Source organism: Protopterus annectens, chromosome 2.part0, assembly GCF_019279795.1.
Source record: "Protopterus annectens isolate FY-2018-M chromosome 2.part0, PAN1.0, whole genome shotgun sequence".
Taxonomy (NCBI): Eukaryota; Metazoa; Chordata; order Ceratodontiformes; family Protopteridae; genus Protopterus; species Protopterus annectens.
Genome location: NC_056728.1, coordinates 1,173,114,177 through 1,173,136,904, shown reverse-complemented (window position 1 = coordinate 1,173,136,904; position 22,728 = coordinate 1,173,114,177).

Genomic DNA, 22,728 nt, shown 5'->3' with positions numbered 1-22,728 from the left:
TCGACACACTCACATACACTCTAACTCCCACTCAAAACCCTTACAAAACACTCACTTATGTGACATAACACCTAGATCCACACACGGCACCACACACCATCAACACACAATCCCGGACATTACGTAGCATAAGGCCATAACCACAAATTCGAGATATTCGAATTCATGAATGTGAACTTTCGCTACTGTAAACATTCGGCTTTACAGTCTCGAGATACTGAAATTCGAGATTGCAGTATTTCGAGATTGTAAAGTATACATATGTATATATATATATATATATATATATATATATATATATATATATATATATATATATATATATATATATATACATATATTCTACTAAAAAACACAAAACTGTCATCACTTTTAAAAGGATGTTTCTCAAATTATTTGGCAATGACTGAACTTAAGCTTATCAGCTATTGGTTAAATGACAATGATCTATGTAGGTCTTAAGGCATTTTAAGAAAGAGAAAAAGCCAGGAAGAGCTCAATAGATTCTGAAATTACTGATATAATATAGCTAGGATATTGTTAGATTCTATTTTGTTTCTATTGTTGATTCTAAACTTTTGTTTAACTCCAGTTAATGACTCATTTACAAGATTTATAATGATTATTATTCTACATTTTTGACTTAAAATTAGGAAGTTTGATCAGTCAAATGTTATAATGTAGAGAAATCTAAGTGATGTCTAAAAAAATTATTTCTTCACTGGAAGTCATGCACATGTTATCTGTCAAAAGGGAAATGTCATCACTGTTCCCTCTATTGTTGCAGGTACAGTATGAAAAAGGTACTATGATTTCAGTGATTTCAGCAGATGTTCTGTGCTAGGTTCAGTTTGCAATATGCCATTTACCTAAGTATAGTTCTCCAAGAGGAATATGAGATGACTTAGAATCTGTTCTTACGAGAAATAGTCTCAGACTTTTTGAAGATTTTCCAGTGAGTTTTAATATAGTTTCTGAATGTTCTTCTTCCACTATGAAAAACTGTGATTTTATTTATTATAGGTTCATAGATTCATAGGTTCATACTAGGCTATCTGCCCTAGGGCATTTATAAGCCTAGCCAGAGTGTGTTTGGCTTTCGCCACCCATTTTAAATTAATTTTGCTATGCCTTTTTTTGAGGTTAGTATACTGTGCCTCTGTCTAACAGTGACACAGAAGTGATAGCCAGGGTAAACCTACGATCTCCCATCCACTCATCAAGATTCTTCTTGAAGAGAGTCAATGTGGGACTCTGCCTAACCTGGACTGGGATTTTATTCCAGAGTGAAGGGAGCCTCTGGGTTATGAATCTGTCCCTCCAGCATGTCCTATTTATTTCAGTGCTGAGGTTCAAGTCTCTCGAGTGCGTAGCTCAATGGGATTTGGATTTTATGAGGTGCAGCATGTCCATTAATTCCGGGTTGGACATGGCTTTATATGTCAGGCACAGATCACCTCTGAGCAGGCGGTATGCCACTGAGTAGAGCTGGAGTTTCTTTAACCGGGCAGCATATGGCATCTGTTTGAGCCCTTTGATCCTCTTGGTGAGGTACTTTTGGGGTCTTTCCAGTTGCTGCAGGTGTCTGGTAAGGTACATCCCAAAAGGGGCATTGTACTCAATTATGGGCCTGATGAGGGATGAGTAAAGAGGCACGATGACCTCCCCTGATCTAGATGTGAATCCCTTCATGTTTTTCTAACCACTTTGGCCACGTGGTTGTCAAATGAGAGATTGCTATCAACTTGGGTCCCCAGGTCCCTAATGACTTCTTCTGTATTTAATGGATTACCACCTATGTGGTAATTTGTGGGCACTTTGTTTTTGCCAAAGGGGATGACTATACACTTTTTTGGTGTTTAGCTTGAGGCCATGGCTCTGGCACCAGTTGTCTGTTTCTATGAGGCCCTTTTGGAGGATGCTTGTGTCAGCTGGAGAGTTGATTATGGCACCCAGTTTGCAGTCATCTGCGAACTTGGTCAGCCAGAGTCCTTCTGTGTTTTCCTGTACCGCCGAAAAATATATACCGAACAGGAGAGGTCCCAGATCTGAGCCTTGTGGGACGCCACTTGTAACTGGTTTGGAGTCTGACATGGCTCCAGCAATTCTAACCATGTGGGTTCTGTCCTTGAGCCAGTTTGCAACCCATCTAGTGACATAGGGGTTTATATTTAAGCTGGTGAGCTTATCTATAATGCCCGAGTGGGGTATTGTATCGAAGGCTTTTGCGAGGTCCAGGTAGGCTGTGTGGAACACCTTCCGCTCGGCAATGGCCTTGGTGACTGTTTCAAAGAAATCGACCAGGTTTAAGAGGCAGGATCTGCCCTTAACAAAGCCAAACTGGGTAGGATCCAGTGTCTGTAGGTCCCCAATATCTTTATTTATGAGGTCCATGATGATCCTTTCCATAGCTTTGCAGACCAAGCTAGTCAGGCTTATGGGGCAATAGTTTCCAGGATCCGTTGAGGCACCACCTTTGTGGAGAGGGACCACTGTTGCTGTACGCCACTCTTTGGGTACATATCCTGTAGTAAGGCTAAGATTGAACAGTTGTTTTATGTTTGGGTTTAGCTCTTCTTGGAGTTTATGTAGGACGCAGCCCAGGACACCATCTAGTCCCATTGATGCTGTGTTTTTTGCTTTGGAGAGGGCGGCTCTTACCTGAGCATCTGAGATGTCAGGGGGGCAGCAATCTGTTGGGATAGATATTTTCCCTTTTGTTGGGGAGGGGGGGGAGAAGTTTGCACTGAACCTGTTGGCTAGGATGTTGGCAATGTCTGTGGGCTCGGTGTATTTGTTGTTATTTTGGACTAATTCTGAGCATATCTGGGAATTTCTACCCAGGTTCCTAACATAACTAAAGAAAGCCTTGTGATTATCCTTAGTGTCCAGTGCAATTTTTCTCTCGAAGCTGGCCTTAGACGATTTTATGAGTGCGCGTAGTTTTTTGCTAATACTGATCAGAGATGCCTTCCCTTTTTGGGATTTTGCTCTATCATGTAGTAGCTTCCTCCTTCTATTGTATAGTTTGTTTATGGCTGGGGTCCACCAGACAGGACGCCTGCCTTTGGAGGATTGTGTCTTGGTTTTATTTGGGATTGCATGATCCATGCATTCCTGAAGATGTTCATAGAATGCATTTATAAAGGATTCTGCGGTCTGGGCTGTATTTTCCACAGGCCCGGGGGCTTTGAAGGATTTCGCCTCGATTTTGAGGCATGTGAAATTTGCTTTAGAGAAGTTTTTCACTGTGGTTTTCTGGGCAGGGGGTGGGGTCGGGATGTGAATATCCAGTGAGATTAGTTTATGGTCTGATCTTACCAGTGAGGGATACACTTCTGGTCTGGAGCATAGTGTCCCCATGTTGGTGATGATCAGGTCCAGTATGTTTTCCCCTCTTGTGGGAGTGGTAACAAGTTGTTCCATAGCATTTGAGTTTATAAATTCTAGGAACCTTTGGGCTAGGGTGTTGGAGCTAGAGTAATGCTCCCAGTCTATGTTTGGGTAGTTGAAGTCGCCCAATATAATGGTGTTTGGAGAGACCTTCATATTTTCCAGTATTCTCAGGAAGGCTGAGTGGGGTTCCTGTGTTTGGGAGGGTGGTCTGTAGCAGGCTATAAACTGGAAGGCAGTTTTATCCACAGTTAGTTGCACATGGATAGTCTCTGATGCTTCATGCTGTGCCACCAACCTGGAGGTGTGGGTATCTTTGACGAATATTGATACTTCCCCTCCTTTTGTGGTTCGGTCCAAGTTTTGTGGCCGAAAAGCATGGTATGAGGTATAACCTGGTAGTGCTGGGGTGCTCTCGGGAGCCTTGAACCAGGTTTCTGTTACTGCACAGATATCGATGTTCTCCATGCTAAGGAGAGTTTCCAGTGTGTGCATCTTGAGGTTTAGACTTCTGGCGTTGAGTAGCATTACTCTAAGTTTCTTATCCCTTGTGATACCTATGGAGGTGGGTTTGTCTTTTGAGCCTTGCCTAGAAAAGGAACTATGGGGTATCAAGAGCCTTTGCCAATATCCGAAAGCCCAGGGGTGACAGGTGCAAGCCGTCCCTAGCGAAGCATCATGGCTTATCGAGCATGTCATCCCAGGCTGACAGGCATTGGATCCCCTTTGAATGACACCAACACTTAAGCCAATTGTTGAAATTGATCATCTTGTCTTCATATTGTGGCATCATTCTTGGTGAGGGTAAGATGCTACTCAAGGTCAGGGTCATACCGGCCTGGGCTATATGCTCAGAGAGCTCCTCTATGTCTCTTTTCATGTAGTCCAGGGAGGTACATCTCAGGTCATTCACACCAGCATGGACAATGACTGAGTCATATTTGTACTTGCCTTGGAGTGACCTGAGAGCTTGTGTTATGTGGTGGATCCTAGCGCCCGACAGGCAGCTCACCGTGACCTTCTCCTTGTTCAGCCTGGTTCGGCACACTGGCTTTGTGAGCTATGTGTTGCACATGTTTTGTTTTGGGGTAGTGGTTGCTTGGGTGTCTGCTTTGGAGGTCTCTGCTGCTTAGGCAGATTTTTATTTAGAGCCTCCGAGTATGTTTTTGTGTGTTTATGTGTTTGGTTTGTTATTGTGGTAGGTCTATGTGAGACTGGAATTGTAGTGAGTGTGGTTTCCTTCTCCTCCTGACTGGTTACACCAGTACTGAGTTGAGAGAGCTTAGCCTCCAGTTTGGCTATATGGTTGCATCTCTCACATGTGTTGGAATTTGTTGGGAGGAGGAGAGGGTTGTCTGTGTACATGAGGCAGTTGTAACATTGCCTCAAGATTCCCAGATTCACCAGCTGGACCGGAGAGGAGACTGACAACTGACCTTTGGACATGCTAGAATAGTATTGGGAATTCCTTTATAATTGAAAAAAGGGCCAATGGGGAACAAGGAACTCAAGGGGAGTTTGTGAGGGTGTAGTGCTTTTAATTTAGAGCTGACTTATATAATTGCTTTAGTGAGCAAGTGCCAGGTAACTTAAATGCAATGTGTTACAGGTAACTTAAATGCAAAAATGACAAACAGTAACTTTCTTTCAAGTGAAACAAGGAAATAAGTACAATAAGCCACGCAGATATCACTAGGGATCCACAGAAGTGCTAAAAGGCCATGTTTTAGGTGGAATTAGCGTTTCAGGGAAATAAACAAACAACAAGCATATAAATAAAGCTAGATTCAGCAGGCCTGGATCTAGTCTATGCTACAGCAAACAAGGTGTACCAATTTCAGTAAGAAACAGTTAGAATATGCAGGCACTATAAGCCTTTAACCAGAAACTCCCTGCTCAGAAGGGCAGAGTCCAGCCTCTCCTCCCACAAGAGTGCAGACCGCAATCCTTCTTAACGTAAAATAACTGGCCTGAAGCCCAAGTGCTTAAACCAGAACTAATACACTTTTAGAATAACAGACACTGAGCTCTCAATCAGCAGTTCCCAACTTAGAAGGATGTAAGCTACCTGTCCTGCCACCACAGTGCAGGCCACAAACCTTCCTAATGTAAAACAACTGGTCTGAAGCCCAAGTGCTTAATCCAAAAGTCTTAGAAATGATAGCTACACTTTAATCAAGTTACTACCAGCAGTAATAAATACAACTAAATACTTTAAAGAATGCCTGGATTAGTGATCAAGTTATACAAACAAAGCTAGATTCAGCAGGTCTGGATCTAGTCTATGCTACAGCAAACAAGGTGTACCAATTTCGGTAAGAAGCAGTTTAAATATGCAGGCACTATAAGCTTTAACCAGAAATTCCCAGCTCAGAAGGACAGAGTCCAGCCTCTCCTCCCACAAGAGTGCAGAACACGAACCCTCTTAATGTAAAATAACTGGCCTCAAGCCCAAGTGCTTAAACCAGAATTAATACACTTTTAGAATAACAGACACTGAGCCCTCAATCAGCAGTTCCCAACTTAAAAGGATGTAAGCTACTTGTTCTGCCACTACAGTGCAGACCACAAACCTTCTTAATGTAAAACTGGTCTGAAGCCCAGGTGCTTAAACTAAAAGGCTTAGAATGAGTTACACCAAGCAGTAATAAATACAATTGAGTACTTTTAAGATGACGCAAAAGCAAAATAAAGTAGGAAAAAACACAAATACAGTAAAAGCAGATCATTTTTTTTTTTTTTTTTTTTTGGAAAGAGAGAAAGGAGTAGCAGAAACTAAGCTGATTGGCCTTCTCAAATGCTCTTGCTGTACTGGGTAGAATGAGGTAATGACACTAGACTGGGAGGAGGGTCCCAGATCAAATTTACACTAGGGGCGGGCAACTGCAAAGCCACCAACTATAAAAACACTATACTAACAGGAAGGGAGGGTGGGAAACAAACTGCAGAAATGTTACTCACAGCTGAAAAGCAGCAATGAGCCTTTAAATGAAAGTTTTAAACAGCTAAAGGAGCCACTAGAAAAAAGAGGCAGCAGACCGAGTATATATATATATATATATATATATATATATATATATATATATAAATAGTTTTCTACCTTAGATCTAAAGACCTTCCCATCATTTCATTTGTCCATTTGCAAGAAACATCATAAAATATATTGGTATAATCACTTTAATGCACTTTCTTCATCAAAGTGCATATTTGCTTTTCTTTTTTAAGCTCCATCTGTAAATCTAACACAAGCATTTTCAGAATGGCCAAGGCATAAATGGTTTTAGTATAATAAGCAGAACATGGAGACCTAGTTCCTACTATATTCAAGATTGCATTATTTCTTGTTGGAAACATGTTGCCTGTAGTCTTCTCTAACAATACTATCTAGGGCATCCATTACCATTTTCTTAAGATGTGTGATGTGTCCTAAGACTTCACTGTAAGACTGGAAATTGCAGAGAAGAACAGATGGCAAGGTTATTAAATATTCTGTAAACTTCTTGATGACACTGACATTTTCTTCATGAATTAAGCTTGAACTCTAATAAAATTCCACCAGTGACATAAAGCATATCCATACTAGATTTAAATGCCATTAATTTCTGCAGCAATACAAATAAAGTCCAAGGAGTGATAATATATTATATTTTACCTAAAATTATTTGACCTTTACCAGAATTATTAGATTCATATTTTTATTAGCATGCATAGCTGGATACTGGAGATATAAAACAATAACAACTAATCCACAGCTCTGTAAAAATGGCTATGTCAATATTTTCATTAACCAGCCATAGACGTAGCTCTTTCTCTTTCTTATTACTACTCTTTCTATCGGGGAGAAATATTTTTAAGCATTCCTTACATAACATTTATCTTGGATTTATTTATTTATTATTAAGATTTGTCTAAAACTGTTACCTACCCTCTTACTCTTGTCTGCAAGCACCTTGTTTTACTGGTAGCTTGGGTGGTATCCATACCTCACAAACTTTCATAATATCCATTCTAATGTCTCGAACAAGAGGGTGGTAGCAAACCCTTTCAAACATGGTTTTCTTCTAAGTCAGCTATTGAACTGGACTGCTAGTTTATTTGAACTCTATATGTATACAGGGATGGTGAAACACTTACAAAAAAGCATCTTAAAAAGTTTTTTTTCATTAGTTAAGTTCAATGTATAAATCTGAGTGCATTATGTTTGTCTCAGTTTTGCATATATCATTTATTCTAACCACTGCAATCATTAAGCCATATGAAAAGCCTTTACAGAAATGTTTAAACAGTATATCCTTTATATTTTCCAATAGGGTACCGCTTAGGCAAGTCAATGCATATTTAGTCCTATTTATCCTAGAAACTAATCTTTTAAGCCAACTAATATGGGATCATCTATAATGAGAGCTGCATTACAATTGCCTCATGTACACAGACAACCATCTCCTCCTCCCACATAACACAAATACTTGCGAGAGATGCAGCTATTTAGCCAAACTGGAGGCTGAGCTCTCTCAACTCAGGACTGGCAAGACCAGACAGGAGGAGAAGGCAACTACACACACCACAAAACCAGTCTCACATAAAGCTATCACAACAATGAATCAAACGCATAAACACACAAAGACATACTCGGAGGCTCTGAGCAAAAATTTACCTAAACAGCAGAGGCCTCCAAAGCAGACACCCAAGCAACCGCCACCTCATGACACACCACAGGCAACACATAAACCACAAAATCAGTGTGCAAAGCAGTCACAGCCCTTAAGGCCAAATACAACACCAAACATACTTGTCATAGATGACTCCATAGTCAGACACACTGACGTCCCACTCACCAGGCTGAACAAGGAGAGGGTCACAGTAAGCTGCCTATCGGGCGCTAGAATCCGCCACATAACACAAGCACTCTGGTCACTCCACAGCAAGTACAAATATGACACAGTCATTGTCCATGCTGGTGTGAACGACCTGAGACGTACCTCCCTGGACTACATGAAAAGAGACATAGAGGAGCTCTCTGATTATGTAGCCCAGGCAGGTATGACCCTGACCCTGAGCAGCATCCTTCCTTCACCAAGAATGATGCCACAACATAGAGACAAGATGATCAGCTTTAACAATTGGCTTAATTTCTGGTGTCATTCAAAGGGGATCCAGTGTCTGTCTGCCTGGGATGACATGCTTGACAAGCCACTCTGCTTCGCAAGGGATGGCTTGCACCTGTCACCCCTGGGATTCCGGATATTGGCTAAGGCTCTTGCCACCCCCATAGTGCCTTTTATAAGGCAAGGCTCAAATTCTAAACCTACCACCCTAGAATACAAAAATGGGAAGAAACTAAGGGTAATGCTGCTCAATGCCAGAAGTCTAAATCTCAAAATGCACGCACTTGAGACCCTTCTCAGTATGGAGAACATCGATGTCTGTGCTGTGACTGAAACCTGGTTCATGGCTCCTGAGAGCACCCCGGCACTATCAGGTTTTACCTCATATCATGCGTTCCGGCCCCAAAACCCAGACCACACCACAAAAGGAGGGGGTGCATCCATATTCATCAAGGATACCCACACCTCCAGGTTGGTGGCAACGCACGAAGCATCGGAAACCATCCAGGTGCAATTAACCATAGGCAAAACTGCTCTACAATTTGTAGCATGCTTCAGGCCACCCTCTCAAACTCAGGAACCCCACACAGCCTTCCTGATGACACTGGAGGGTATAAATGTATCTCCAAACACCATTATATTGGGTGACTTCAACTACTCGAATATAGACTGGGAACATTACTCAAGCCCAAACTTTCTAGCCCAAAGGTTCCTGGAGTTCATAAATTCAAATGCCATGGAACAACTAGTCACCGTTCCCACAAGAGGAGAAAATATACTAGATCTCATCATCACAAACATGGGGACAAAATGCTCCACACCGGAAGTATATCCCTCATTGGTGAGATCAGATCATAAACTAATCTCACTGGATATCCACATCCGCCCCCACCCCAAACAAAAAGACCACAGTGAAGAACTTCTCTAAAGCAAAACTCACACTACTCAACACTGCTGTGGTGTCCTTCAAGGCCCCGAGCCAGTGGAAACCACAACCCAAGCTGCAGAAGCCCTTACAAATGCCTTCTACGAACACCTCCAGGAATGCATGGATCAGGCAATCCCTAATAAAACCAAGACTCTTTCCACCAAGGGCAAACGTCCAGTCTGGTGGACCCCAGCCATAAACAAACTTTACAATAAGAGGAGAAAGCTGTTACATGATAGAGCAAAATCCATAAAAGAGAAGACGCCTTTGATCATTATTAGTAAAAAAATATGAGCACTCATAAAATCATCCAAGGCCAACTTTGAGAGAAAAATTGCCATAGATTCAAAAGACAATCATAAGGCCTTCTTCAGCTATGTTAGAAACCTGGGTGGAAACTCCCAGATATGCTCAGAATTAGTCCAAAATGATACAAAAATCACTGAACCCACAGACATTGCCAGCATACTCGCAGACAGGTTCAGTGCAAACTTCACCCCCCCCCAAAAGGAGAGATAACTATCCCAGCGGAGTGCTGCCTCCCAGACATCTCCAATGCGCAGGTGAAAGCTGCTCTCTCTAAAGCTAAAAACACAGCATCAATGGGACCGGATGGTGTCCCCGGCTGTGTGCTACACAAACTCAATGAGGAACTAAACCCGCACATAAGGCAGCTGTTTAATCTTAGCCTTACCACAGGATACGTGCCCAAGGAGTGGCGTACGGCAACTGTGGTCCCACTCCACAAAGGCGGTGCCTCTACAGACCCTGGTAATTACCACCCCATAAGCTTAACAAGCCTGGTCTGCAAAGCTATGGAGAGGATCATAATGGAACTCATAAACAAAGACATAGAGGACTTGCAGACATTGGACCCGACCCAGTTTGGCTTTGTCAAGGGCAGATCAAGCCTTTTGAACTTGGTCGACTTCTTTGAAACAGTCACCAAGGCCATTGATGAGGGAAAGACAGTCCATACAGCCTGCCTTGACCTTGCAAAAGCTTTCGACACAATACCCCACTCGGGTATTATAGAGAAACTTACAAGCTTAAATGTAAACCCATATGTCACAAGATGGGTTGCAAACTGGCTAAAGGACAGAACCCACAAGGTTAGAGTAGCTGGCGCCATGTCAGGCTCCAAGCCGGTCACAAGTGGTGTCCCACAGGGCTCAGTCCTTGGCCCCCTGTTGTTCAGCATCTACTTCTCAGAAGTACAGGCAAACATAGGAGGACTATGGCTGACAAAGTTTGTAGATGACTGCAAACTGGGAGCCATAGTGGAAAGTACATCGGACACAGACATCCTTCAGAGGGGTCTCACGGAAACTGATAGCTGGTGCCAGAGCCATGGCCTGAAGTTAAATGCCAAAAAATGTATAGTCCTACCCTTTGGGAAAAACAAGGTAACCCCAAGCTACCATATAGATGGCAATCCACTAAGCACAGAAGAGGTTATCAGGGACCTGGGGACCCAGGTTGACAGTGGCCTTTCTTTTGACACTCACATTGCTAAAGTGGTTAGAAAAACCTTCTACATTGCCCACCTGATCATGAAGGGATTCACATCCAGATCAAGTGAGGTCATCATTCCCCTGTACTCTTCACTTATCAGACCAATGATCGAGTACAATGCCCCATTCGGGATGTATCTCACCCGACACCTGCAGCAATTGGAGAGACCCCAAAAGTTCCTCACCAAAAGGATAAAGGGACTCCAAAATCTGTCATATGCTGCCAGACTGAAGAAACTCCAGCTCTATTCAGTCGCATACCGTCTGCTCAGAGGTGACCTGTGCCTGACATACAAGGCCATGTCCAACCCGGAATTAATGGACATGCTCCACCTCAAAAATCCAAATCTACCAGATCCACTAGAGCAAGCGACTTAAACCTTAGCACGGATATAAATAGGACATGCTGGAGGGATAGATTTGTCACCCAGAGACTCCCTATGTTGTGGAATAAAATCCTGGTCCATGTGAGGCAGAGCACCTCGCTGGCTCTGTTCAAGAGAAATCTTGACTGGTGGAGGGGAGATCATAGGTTTACCCCGGGAATCATCTCTGTGTCACTGCTGGACAGAGGCACAACAAACTAATGGGCACAGTATTTTTTAACATAAGGGGTGGCGTAAGCCACAAAACTCTGGGCTAGGCTTATAAATGCCTTAGGGCAGATAGCCTAGTATAAACCTATGAACCTATTACCTATGAACCTATGATAACCACTAACATCAGACTTAGAGATCCAAGTATCTCTGATGTACTATGACCATCATCCAGAATGCTAGTTTTCTGTATCACAAAAGGTATGAAAGTTACAAGAATTTTACAAGTCTATAACATAACATTGAAGTATTAAAACTTAGAATGTTCTGATATCGAACACTATTCAGCGAACGCTAAGAATAGTGAAGCTGCAGAACAGTGAATTCTTTCCTCGGAAAAGACTTCAGTTGGCCATTTCTGTGGTTTCGCTATTTTTAGTGGTGTGGTGGAAAGTTACGGGTTGGGTTCAGGTAAGTGTGCGATTGTTTGTACGTTAGGGTTAGGGGCGGGTTAAATGAGTTAGGGTTAGGGCACGGGTTAGGCGTGTGTGTGATAGTGACAGACTTTAGGGTTAGGGGCGGTTTAAGTGAGTTAGGGTTAGGGAGCAAGTTAGGTGAGTGTGCAATAGTGACAGACCTTAGGGTTAGGGTTTGGGTTAAGGTAAGTGGGTAGATAGTAGTGTATATTTAGTTTAGTGCAGCATTAGTTGTAAGAATTTAAGTGTATGTGTGTGGTTGCTGTTTGTTTGATGTGCTTGTGTTGTGTGTATGTGTTTCGGAGCAGCAATTTTTTTTCCATAGGAAAAAATTTGCTGTTCTGAATGTTCAATATTTTCATGTTTAGATGTTTTGGCACCAATGAAATAGCATTTGCTATTTTCATCTTTTGATAATGAGATATAAACGCAGTTTTACTACTATTTTGTGACTGTAGGCTAAAACATTTGTTAAAATAATGAGAGTTAGGGCTGGGTTGAAACTGATGAGCAGTGACTGTATGTATGACAAAGAAAAATCACTGTTTCCCTCTAAGATATATAAATAGAGCTCCAAAGGCATGGTATTTTGATCCAGGAAGAGAATATCTATTATCATTTTGGCATATGTAACTTGATGAAAGGACATGTGAACACATAGCACACTCACCTTTGCTGGAGAAGGTTGTGGATTCTATATCCACAACAAGCAGTTAGATTAATTTTTCAATAATGGCACAGCAGTGTAGCATAAGAGTGCTGCTAAATTCCTGCATATGCCATCCTTTTGATGTGATGTTAAACCAAGATCCCTTCCACTTGAGTTAGTGATAGCCAATGGTTCCTGTAAAAATAAGTAGGGGTCCTTTATTTATATGCAAAAATAACTTTTATTTACATCATGTTTGCAAATATTTACAAATGTAGATATTCAAATGTATTTATACATATTCAAAATTTCCTGTGTAATCATGTTAAATTTTCATCCCTATTAGACCCCCACTCCTTTTTCCATAACCACCATCTGATTTTACTTAATATTGTTGCTAAAATCATTTACCATCAAACATAATATAATTTCTTCTTTCATTCTATATAACCCATATAACATAAAATGCATTTTTATCTACTCTTTTAATATATTCTTTATCTGTTCTTATGATATACATATTTAATCATAATCATCTTTATTTTATCCACTTCATTTATATCTTTGAAAAGAATTATATTTACATGGTTTTCCCCATAACTTTTCACTCTTTTACATTTCAAAAACACATGTTCTGTAGTTTCTTCTTCTTTGCAATGTAACCATATTATATCACTTTTATTTTTTCTATGACATGGTTCCTTTTACTGGTAATATATTTATTATTAGTCCCCACAAAAAACTTGACAGTTTACTTTCTTATTACATCATTTGCTTCTTATTTTTTATAGTTTTATTTTTTCATCTGATAGATTTCCCCATGGTTTTACATAGTAATGTTTTATCATAATATTCTTATACTGTACTTTGGTTTCTTTTTCTGTATCATCAGTTATTTTCCCCAAAAATATTTTTCTAGGTAACATATTATTTCTTTATTTATACACTTTTTTTTCTTTTACTACTTTTTACCATACCCCCAAATTTATCATACTTGTGTTTATATAAAGTTACTACTAATCTGTCATTTTTTTCATTTTTCCAGTTTAACATTTTGTACAAATTTAATGAAGCAGCATATGCCACTGTGTTAATTAACCCTAACACCCTTCCTCCTTTTTTATAAAAAGTCCCTGTTTTTAATTGGTTTAACCTAGAACCCCATATAAATAAAAAATATATCTGCAATAAGTCCTTTTCAAATAGCATTGGCAACATAAATATACTTAAGTGTGCATTTTTTCCTATTAGTACTTAATTTATCAAATAAGCCTTTTTTCTGACTGATAATTTATATGTTCTCCAGAGAAGACAGGTTTGATTTATTTCTTCTGTTGTTTTCCCATTGAATTCTACTTACACCTTTATTCCCAAACTGTATACATAACACAGAAATGTCATTCATTGTAAACTATATACCCCATCTTTACTACATCACCTAAGCCTTTACTCTTCTCTTTTTTTAAAGTCACCCCTATTATCTCCATACACTCATCTCTGTAAATTGCTACTTCTTTTATCCAATTATGTTTTTTGCAATTATTATAATGTCATCTACATATGTTAACATAACTGGAATTCTTAACCCTTCAGGTGTTATATATACCTTGCCTCCTTCATTTTGTAATTTATTTCACATACTATCACATTCATAACTAATACAAAGAGTTTATAACTCATTGCCCATCCCTGTCTTACATCAGTCTTCATATTCACCTCTTGGCTTAATCAGCCAGTTATAAGTAGTTTATTTAATCAATACTATATGCTGAGATATATAAGTTCCTAACTTTCTCACTTATATTATATTCTTTAATTATTACTCACAACATTTCATGTCCATTTGTACCAAATGGCTTATTAAGGTCTCCGATCTTGATTTTAACTTCTTCTTTTCTGTTTCTAAGATCATCCACAATTTATGTAACTATCATTAATAATTCTTGACAATCCTTCCCCTTTATGCTATATATACTATCTTCCATACTATTTGTGTTTTATTTTCAAATGTCTTTTGTATTATTTTCATAAAGACTATTTTATATTTTATTTTATAAAGTAAAATAAATAATGGCCAGTTGGCAGTGGAAATTTAGAATATGTAATTTCTATAACAAAGGGACAAGCTTGCATGAGCCATGCCATGACACTGATATTTTCAATTTCACCTTTCACTGCCATTACACTGAATGTTCTCGACCTCATTAAGGTGTAGAGTCTCTACCTGCCCATTACACATATGAGTAGATATAGTGTGTTCAGCCATTGCACACTATTACACTAATCTTTCCAATGAATTTTAATGTACACCACTACTAAACCAACCACTTTAACTTAGGCATTTTCTATTTACAACCAGAGTGTAATGTGACTTCCCAGAAAGGTGAAATGGATGAAGTGGAATTAGACTAATTATACATATAATGTGCATGTTTTAGGGGAGATGAGAGGGCACTATATCAGTATCATTTTATAGAGTTATCAGTGACACTATCTGAAACAAAATTTAAAAATCCCCCTACTCTGCCATCAATAACTTATCTTTGCACACCTCAGTGGTAAAGGGCAGCAACAGTACTCTAATACAATGAGATGGAAAGGGAGGATGTCTTGTTTGGACCACAACACAGTGCTATTTCTGACCAATTGTTCTACCACTGATTTACTGTAGCTAACTCCATTCCCTCTCAGCTGACATTGGTACCAAGACAACCACTGAATTTTGCCTGAAGGGCAGGATTTGAGAATACGCATCCAGTACCTGTGTACAGCAACTTAATGTACTTAGATTGAAAACCTGTTTTCAATGCTATATATCTCTCACAGATGACAAGTGAAATAAGCACAAACATAGCTCATTTATTGGCTAACACAGCCTGACAGGTGTTCTGTTGTAGCCTAAAGGATAGTGGCACTCTAGGTTTCAATCTAGTTTGTTTAAGCTATAACCGACTATGTGGTGTGGTATATTGAAGATTTAGCCACAGCTGGTGTGGTTTAATCATGAGGGCACAGCCCGAGTGATTAAATAAAGCCAACTCTGGGTAAATTGCAATATATCACAACCACGGAGTTAGCTATTGCTATTATATAATGACATTAGTTAAGAAAAAAATACTTACCTTTCTTAAATAATGTCTTTGTATAATGGTACTGCACTGTTCTTCTGTGGCTGATGGTAGCCTGCTGCCTTGTTCTGATGTACTGCCATGCATATGGGATTTGTGTTCCCATGCATACCCAGTACATCAATGCTTTGAAAAGGAAGCAATGGAGAAAAGAAAGTCTCTGTTGCTCTGTTTTTATTTATTTATTTTTTTATTAAAAAACAAAGTTTTGGCTACTTTAGGGGTAGGAAAGAGAGACAGAATGGAGGAAATGCAAAAAAAATCAGGTATGTGTCTTTAGTTTTAAATAACTTACCTGATTGTCTTTGTATTTCCTCCATGCTGCCTCTCTGGTATGTCCGGAGTCCGGACTATAGATTTTTTAAAATTTGTGTTAAAAAAATAAATAAATAAATCAGTAAAAGTTATGGAATATATGAACGGACAGAAGTCCATTTGACTGGACCTTTTTCCATTGGTATATTCTGGGATTTACAACAGGCACACTGGTTGGGCTGGCCAGTCAGCATGCTTTTTTTTGAATATTAATGGACAGTCATTGTATAATTATCATTAAGGCATAAAACAGGATTTGGCTGCAGGATTTAACAGGTAAGAGGCAGGTTGGATGCAAGGCATCCAAGAGTAGGGATATGGTTCAAGTGAGATCATTCTTGGGACTGTTGTATGACTGTCACAAGTCTTTGTTGAACTGCTTGATGGTTCTCCAGGATAGATCCATATGAGAAGGGATGGAGAACTGCAAGCAAATCCAAAACCTTTCAGGGGATATACAATTCCTTACTTTATGGACATGTTGCCATTCTGTTTCATGACTTTCTATGCCTATAAAAGCCTGCAAATTTTTACTACACTATCATTGACAATAACTGTGCAAGTACCAATGACCAAGCATTGCCCTCTGAGGGAAAACAAACACGAATCAGTATTACCACAGGTATGTAATAATGTAGTCCACAATACAGCACATGTTGCTGCTAATGAAATGTCAGCAGTGCTGCTTATGGATCATAATATGACATTTGGATTGGATCTAGTGAGATCAAATATTGATATGTTTCCATAGAGAAATGAATGACCAAACTGATTCTCATAAAGGAGTAAGTTAAATGCCCACAGAAGACCAACTGTTTGACTAGACCAGTATCCATTGGTGGCCGGGTGACTATACCCATAACCATAGATGGATGACCAGGTCAGTGACTGTAGGACAAAGGATAGATAGCCAGATCGATGCTTTTATGGATGACCAGAATAATACCAATAGAAGTAAAATGAGGCTTTCCAAGATGTCTACACACACTGATCAACAACTTACTTTCAGCTCTCCCAGTGTGAAAAAAGAAACTATAGATAATGGTCAATAATTCTGCCAGTTTTATTAAAATTCAGTTACTGGCTAATAAATACATTGCTGGATGCTAGCAAAGATAAAATTTAGAAAGCCTGAAAGAAAATATATGAGAAAAGGTGAAGAGAAAAGACTGATTCTGAAGAATGCTGCAGCTGTTCAGTAAAAAGTAGTTTGAGCTCCAGCTTTGGTACAACAGATTGTTTCCAGTAATTTAGAGGGAAATATAAGTCAGATGTGTTCAGAATAAAATAAATAAATCACTGAAGGCGTATATCAATTCAAATAACAAAAGGCTGCAAAAAATGAAATAAGCTTTAAACAGCTATTCAGATGAACAGATTAAACTGCAAATAATCAGTGGTCAAAATGAACAAAAGGCAAGCTGAGTATTAGAAAGATCAAGAAGAGATAATTCAAAATATGTTAGAGTTGGAGGATAGGGCATGTAGAGAAAATCTAAGATTTCCTGCTGTACCAGAGAAAATGGAAGGAACAGACTGTATTTATTTTATGAAAGCACAAGTAAGTAACTGGACTAGTATCCCACAGTAGGATTTGTTAATTGAAAGGGCATGTTGTGTGTATGCTCCAAACGTGGCCAAGAGAAAGTAATTATACCAGCAGAAAGAGATGATCCTGACAAAATTGTGGCAGAAGGACTAAATATTAAAAACAGGAGACAATACAGTATGTGTGTACACCAGTCAGCAGAGAAGCAAATTTATCCCAGCAACCTGTTGAGAGAGAGGTGTGTGATTCAAGATGCTATATCAATCTGTCTTCAGATTTTTTTTCTGGAGGATTAAGGTAATTTTTGATGCAGAACAGGTTAAGAGGGAAATGCAAATGTTTGTCCAACAACGGATGAGTCACCAAACAGAAGGGGACTCAACTTCAACTTCTTCTGATGGTAAGGCTAATAGAGAGACTTTGCTAGTGACACCTTTTCTAATGGTCGAAAGGAAAATGCTTGAGAGACAGAAAAAGCATTGGAGTTGACTAGAAGAATCAGGAGTAACCACAAAAACCACCAAGAAAGGCACCAGAGAAACTGGAAAAATTTTTAGCGTAGTTAAAATTTAATGTTTGCTATTCGTCCCAAAGGCTTTCTCAGAAATAATTTATGACACTTTTTTTTGTCCAATCATGTTGTCTTACTAATAAATTAATTAAACAAATAGTAATGCATAAAAAACATACTACAAAAATATCATAGCTTAAAAACATAAGGGATCTTACCCCTGCATATTAGCTTTGGTAATTTTTCTATTTTTTAAAAAGCATTTGATGTTCACCATATCATTTAAGCCAGGGGCTAAATAAGAAGCAAGCTTAATCTGCCATTCAGCTTCTCTCTGTTCTACATAATTTCTGTGGTTCCCTCCCCTGAGATCACATTTAACAACTTCCAAAATTGAAAAAGTAAACTTCTTGAAAGCCTGGACAAAAGCTCATTTAAGTCAATAGGTCATAATCTTGGGCTTTTTGGGGTGGGGTGGGTTATAAAAATGCATTGATCATAACATATGTAGAACTGAAATGTTTTCTTTTACTTTTGCAAAACTGAGTACCTGGATTAATATCCTTGGCTTAATCTAGTGACATGTTTTTTTTTTTGTAAGCAAGCATTTTTTCTTAAATGATAGACTTCAATGTAACGAATAGTTTTCTGTAAGCATATAAATGCTCAGTGCCAGATAAGAAAACAGCAGATGAGTGTAGCTATACATTTTATTATTCTTGTTTCCATGGAAATAAACTGACTAAAGTTGAAGGCAATCAACTAAGAGGTCTGGACAATGTTTACTGAGAGAAACATAAAATTAAAAGGTACAGGGGCAATCATCTCACCAAAAGTACATTTTGAAATTATTGGAAGGCAGTAAGAGAGAGTGCGGGTTTTTTTATCAAGTAAATACTTTAATGCATTACTAGAACAGTGTTTAATTGAGTTTTATTTAAAAATAGCCAGTACATTTTTTTCTTAAGGGTAAAGGTTAATGTTTTATGAAAGTATGCAAGTTGTTTTTCACATCTGGGTAGGGAGTAAGGATAAGACAAGAACAGAAGGCAATTAGTGTAAGTGAGACCACAGGCTGTAACATGTGACTCAGAATGCCAGAAGCATATTGGGTACAACCAGAGTCCTGAGATGGTACTATGAACCAGTCCCCACTCAACTCTTCAAGTAAAGAGTTAAAAAACGAAAAATAAGACCATCTTACTGTAATAAGCCAATCGTTACTCTGTAAGTGATCAGCTTACTGCATGTATATTTACTCCCCCCAGCTTTTCCATTGAACAGCAAAAAAAAAAAAACACATTCCTTCTATTGGCACACCACCCAGGTAGCTAGATGCATGATATGCCCCCGCCTGCTCCAGCCATTCAGGTCCTATTTCTGTGCCCTGCCCCCAATCTTCTTCAGTGCATTTTATTAAAAAAATACTTTGTTCTTTTAAATTGTAGAAAACAGTTGCTACAGTTTATACCCTGCCAGTGCAGAGTGCTACTGAGCTCATGCTTTATTTTTTTAAATCCCCTTTCTAAACTGTAGAAGCTGCTTGCTGCAAATGAAACAAATAATTTCTACAGTTTAGACCACAAACGGAGCACTCCACTTCTCAGGTTTGACTGCAAGTGCCAATTGCCCCACTCACTCCACCCTAGTTATGATACTATAGCAAACATAACCTTAATTTTAGGTTAATTAATGCCTGTGGTTGGATCAGTCAACTTGGGACAATTGTTCAACAGGGTTAAACTTCATTATTTGAAGACTTACATAGTTTTGTCTGCTTGTGTTAAGTTAACAGGTTATGAGGATATTCTGGAGGTGCGTTTGTTTGGGTGAGGGCTTTCATTAAAACAAAATTTCCTGGAAAGTCTGACAGAGGTTCAAATGGAGACAACAAGAAACAACTGTATAGAGAATCAGTCTGCTATATATTAGTGGATTCATGTAACACAAAAGCTAGAATGAGGCATTTAAAAAGCTGTCTTATGTAATAGATGGGCATAGTTACTTCTTATCATAATGGTTACACTAAACATACTATTTTGGAAAGTGACTAGCCTCACAGGTATACACAAAAAGGTAAGAGTATTGAGCTATATTAAGAAATGCAGAGTGTAAGTTGCAATGTTATGAGATAAACATTAAGAAAGAAGTAAGCATGAGAATTTGATAAAAAAGGATTTCAGGATAGATATTTAGCAGAATATCAGGGAGAAAAGAAAAAAGGAGTACTTATATTAATTGCTAGAGGAGCTCCAATACTGATAGAAGAGGACAAATGTTAGTGATAGTAGATTTGTGATAGTAAGGAATACTGGCAAGGGATGAGGTTTATGCTGGCATGTATTCACATTTCAACTGAAACTGCTGTTACTGAGTTTCAGAAAATTTTGGGAGAAATGATTAGCTTTCAGCAGGGAATATTACTTGCAGCTGGGGACTGGAACTTGATTTGCGACAGTGACAATATATCTGGGGGACCTAGAAGAGGAAATATTACAAAAGAGGGTGGATTTCTGAAGAAATATTTAAACTATTTGGTATGGAAGGCATGAATTCCAAGTAGAAACTTGGAAATAATTTGCATATTGTTCCCCAATGTACAATAACTGGGATAGACTAGACAGAAATTATATTTCACAGGAACAAGTGCATTTAATTGAAAGCTTTGACACACATCCAATAACTATTTCAGATAATGTGCCAATAACAACTAAGATAAAATTGTAGGATAGTAAAGCAAAAATGAGGCACTGGCACTTTCCCACCTACCTACTAAAAAGAGATGAATTTAAGGAATAGATAGTGGAAGTCATTCAAGAATTATTAGGGAAGATAGTCCTCGGAGGTTACAGCTAGTGAGTGGGATAACATGAAAGTGGAGTTTAAAATGAGGTAGAAATCAAAGAAAAAGAGATATACTTAAGATGGAATAAGAATTATTTAGAGGGGCTGACAAAGCTTAAATTATTGACAAATAAGGGGACTCTCACAGAACAAAAAGAGGCACAACTGCACAGTGCTACAGAGAAAATAAATAAGTATCTGGAGAATATGCATGAGTTTAGAAAGATTGTTGTTAAGCAAATATTTTTGATAATAAATGTAGAGCACAAAAAGGTTTAGCACTATGATATTGGTAACAGAAAGTAGAAAGGGTTATTGCCAAACTTAGGGATCCTCTAACAAGAAAAATAACCATAGATCTTATAGACATATTAAGAGATATTTTGTAAGTTTTATGAAAATCTTCATAAAGCAGAGGAATGTGGAAATCAAGAAAAAGCACAAATTGAGATATTTATGGAAGATTTAATTATGCCAAGGTTAGAGGTAGATGAGGCTCGACAATTAACAATTAAGATAGGAGGAGATGAGTTAAAATGGTGACTTATAATCAATCTGCAGGAAGGTCTTCAGAAATAGATGGCATTCCAGTGGAAGTTTGGAAGCTAGAACAGAAGAAAGTAATAAGGATCTGGAAGATTGTGTTTAATAGTATTTTAAAAGGAGAGGAAGCACCCAAGAAAGTTTGGTGGCCATAATACCCAAAAACAGTAAAGATCCATCAGACCTAGCTTCATATAGGCTTATTTCAAATTTAAACCATGATTGTGCAGTATTTATGTCTATTTTAGCTAAAAGAATGGAAGCAAATTTTGCAAACATTGATATATATGGATCAATATTGTTTTGTGGAGGAGAGGAAAACATTTGACAATGTTAATCAAACAATGATGATGCAGAGGAAAGCAAAATGTAAAAAAATACTACTGTTGGTGCTGGTGGTGTGACAACTGGAGGTAGTGACATCACAGCTAGCTGGAATTTTATAAATAATTATATGTCATTTGTGAATATCAGACTGATTTATATAAGATGCTTGAGTTACAAATGTATTAGAATTGTATGTCATGTGTATATCAAACTGATTCGTACAGATGTTTGTGTTGAAAAGGCATTTGCAAAGTGCTTGTGTTTGAAATCTATCCACAGTGTGCCCTACCAGAGAAAACAGAAATGTACATGCACTATTGCAACTGTTTAAATGTATTTGTTTTAACAGAAGAAACTGGAAGGTTAACCTCAATCCAGAAAACTTTAAAATATATCTGAAATTAAATCATTTTACAGGCTAGTCCATAAAGATGCTATCTCACAGGTGTAAATGCAGCCAGGAACACAATGTCTGTACCAGGAAGTTTTCTATATTGTCTTTGAGGTGAGCTAATTACTACTCTGGAAGCATGGAGGTATGAAATTGTTTTATGACTTCTAGCACCTGCCACATATCTGAGTAAAAACCCTTGTGTGTGTATTTTTATAGGAAGGTGCTAAATCCTGTAAACTTTCAGCAATGGGGGTTTGCATGGGAACTAGAAGTCAGATGATTAGAAGTGATGTCAGTCTGCAAGCTATCCCAGAAGTAATATTATAGATATTATTTTGAGAAGTCTCTTAGTGAGACAGACCATTCTGCATTCTGTATTGGGCCTGACAGCAAGAAAGGCCATTCAGCTTATCATCTGCCTTGCTCTATTAAGTAAGTTATTAGGGAATAGTAATTCTCTTAGATTCAGTCAGGAATATAGTGAAGCTAGTTTAAATATTTTTTTTCTTTATTTGT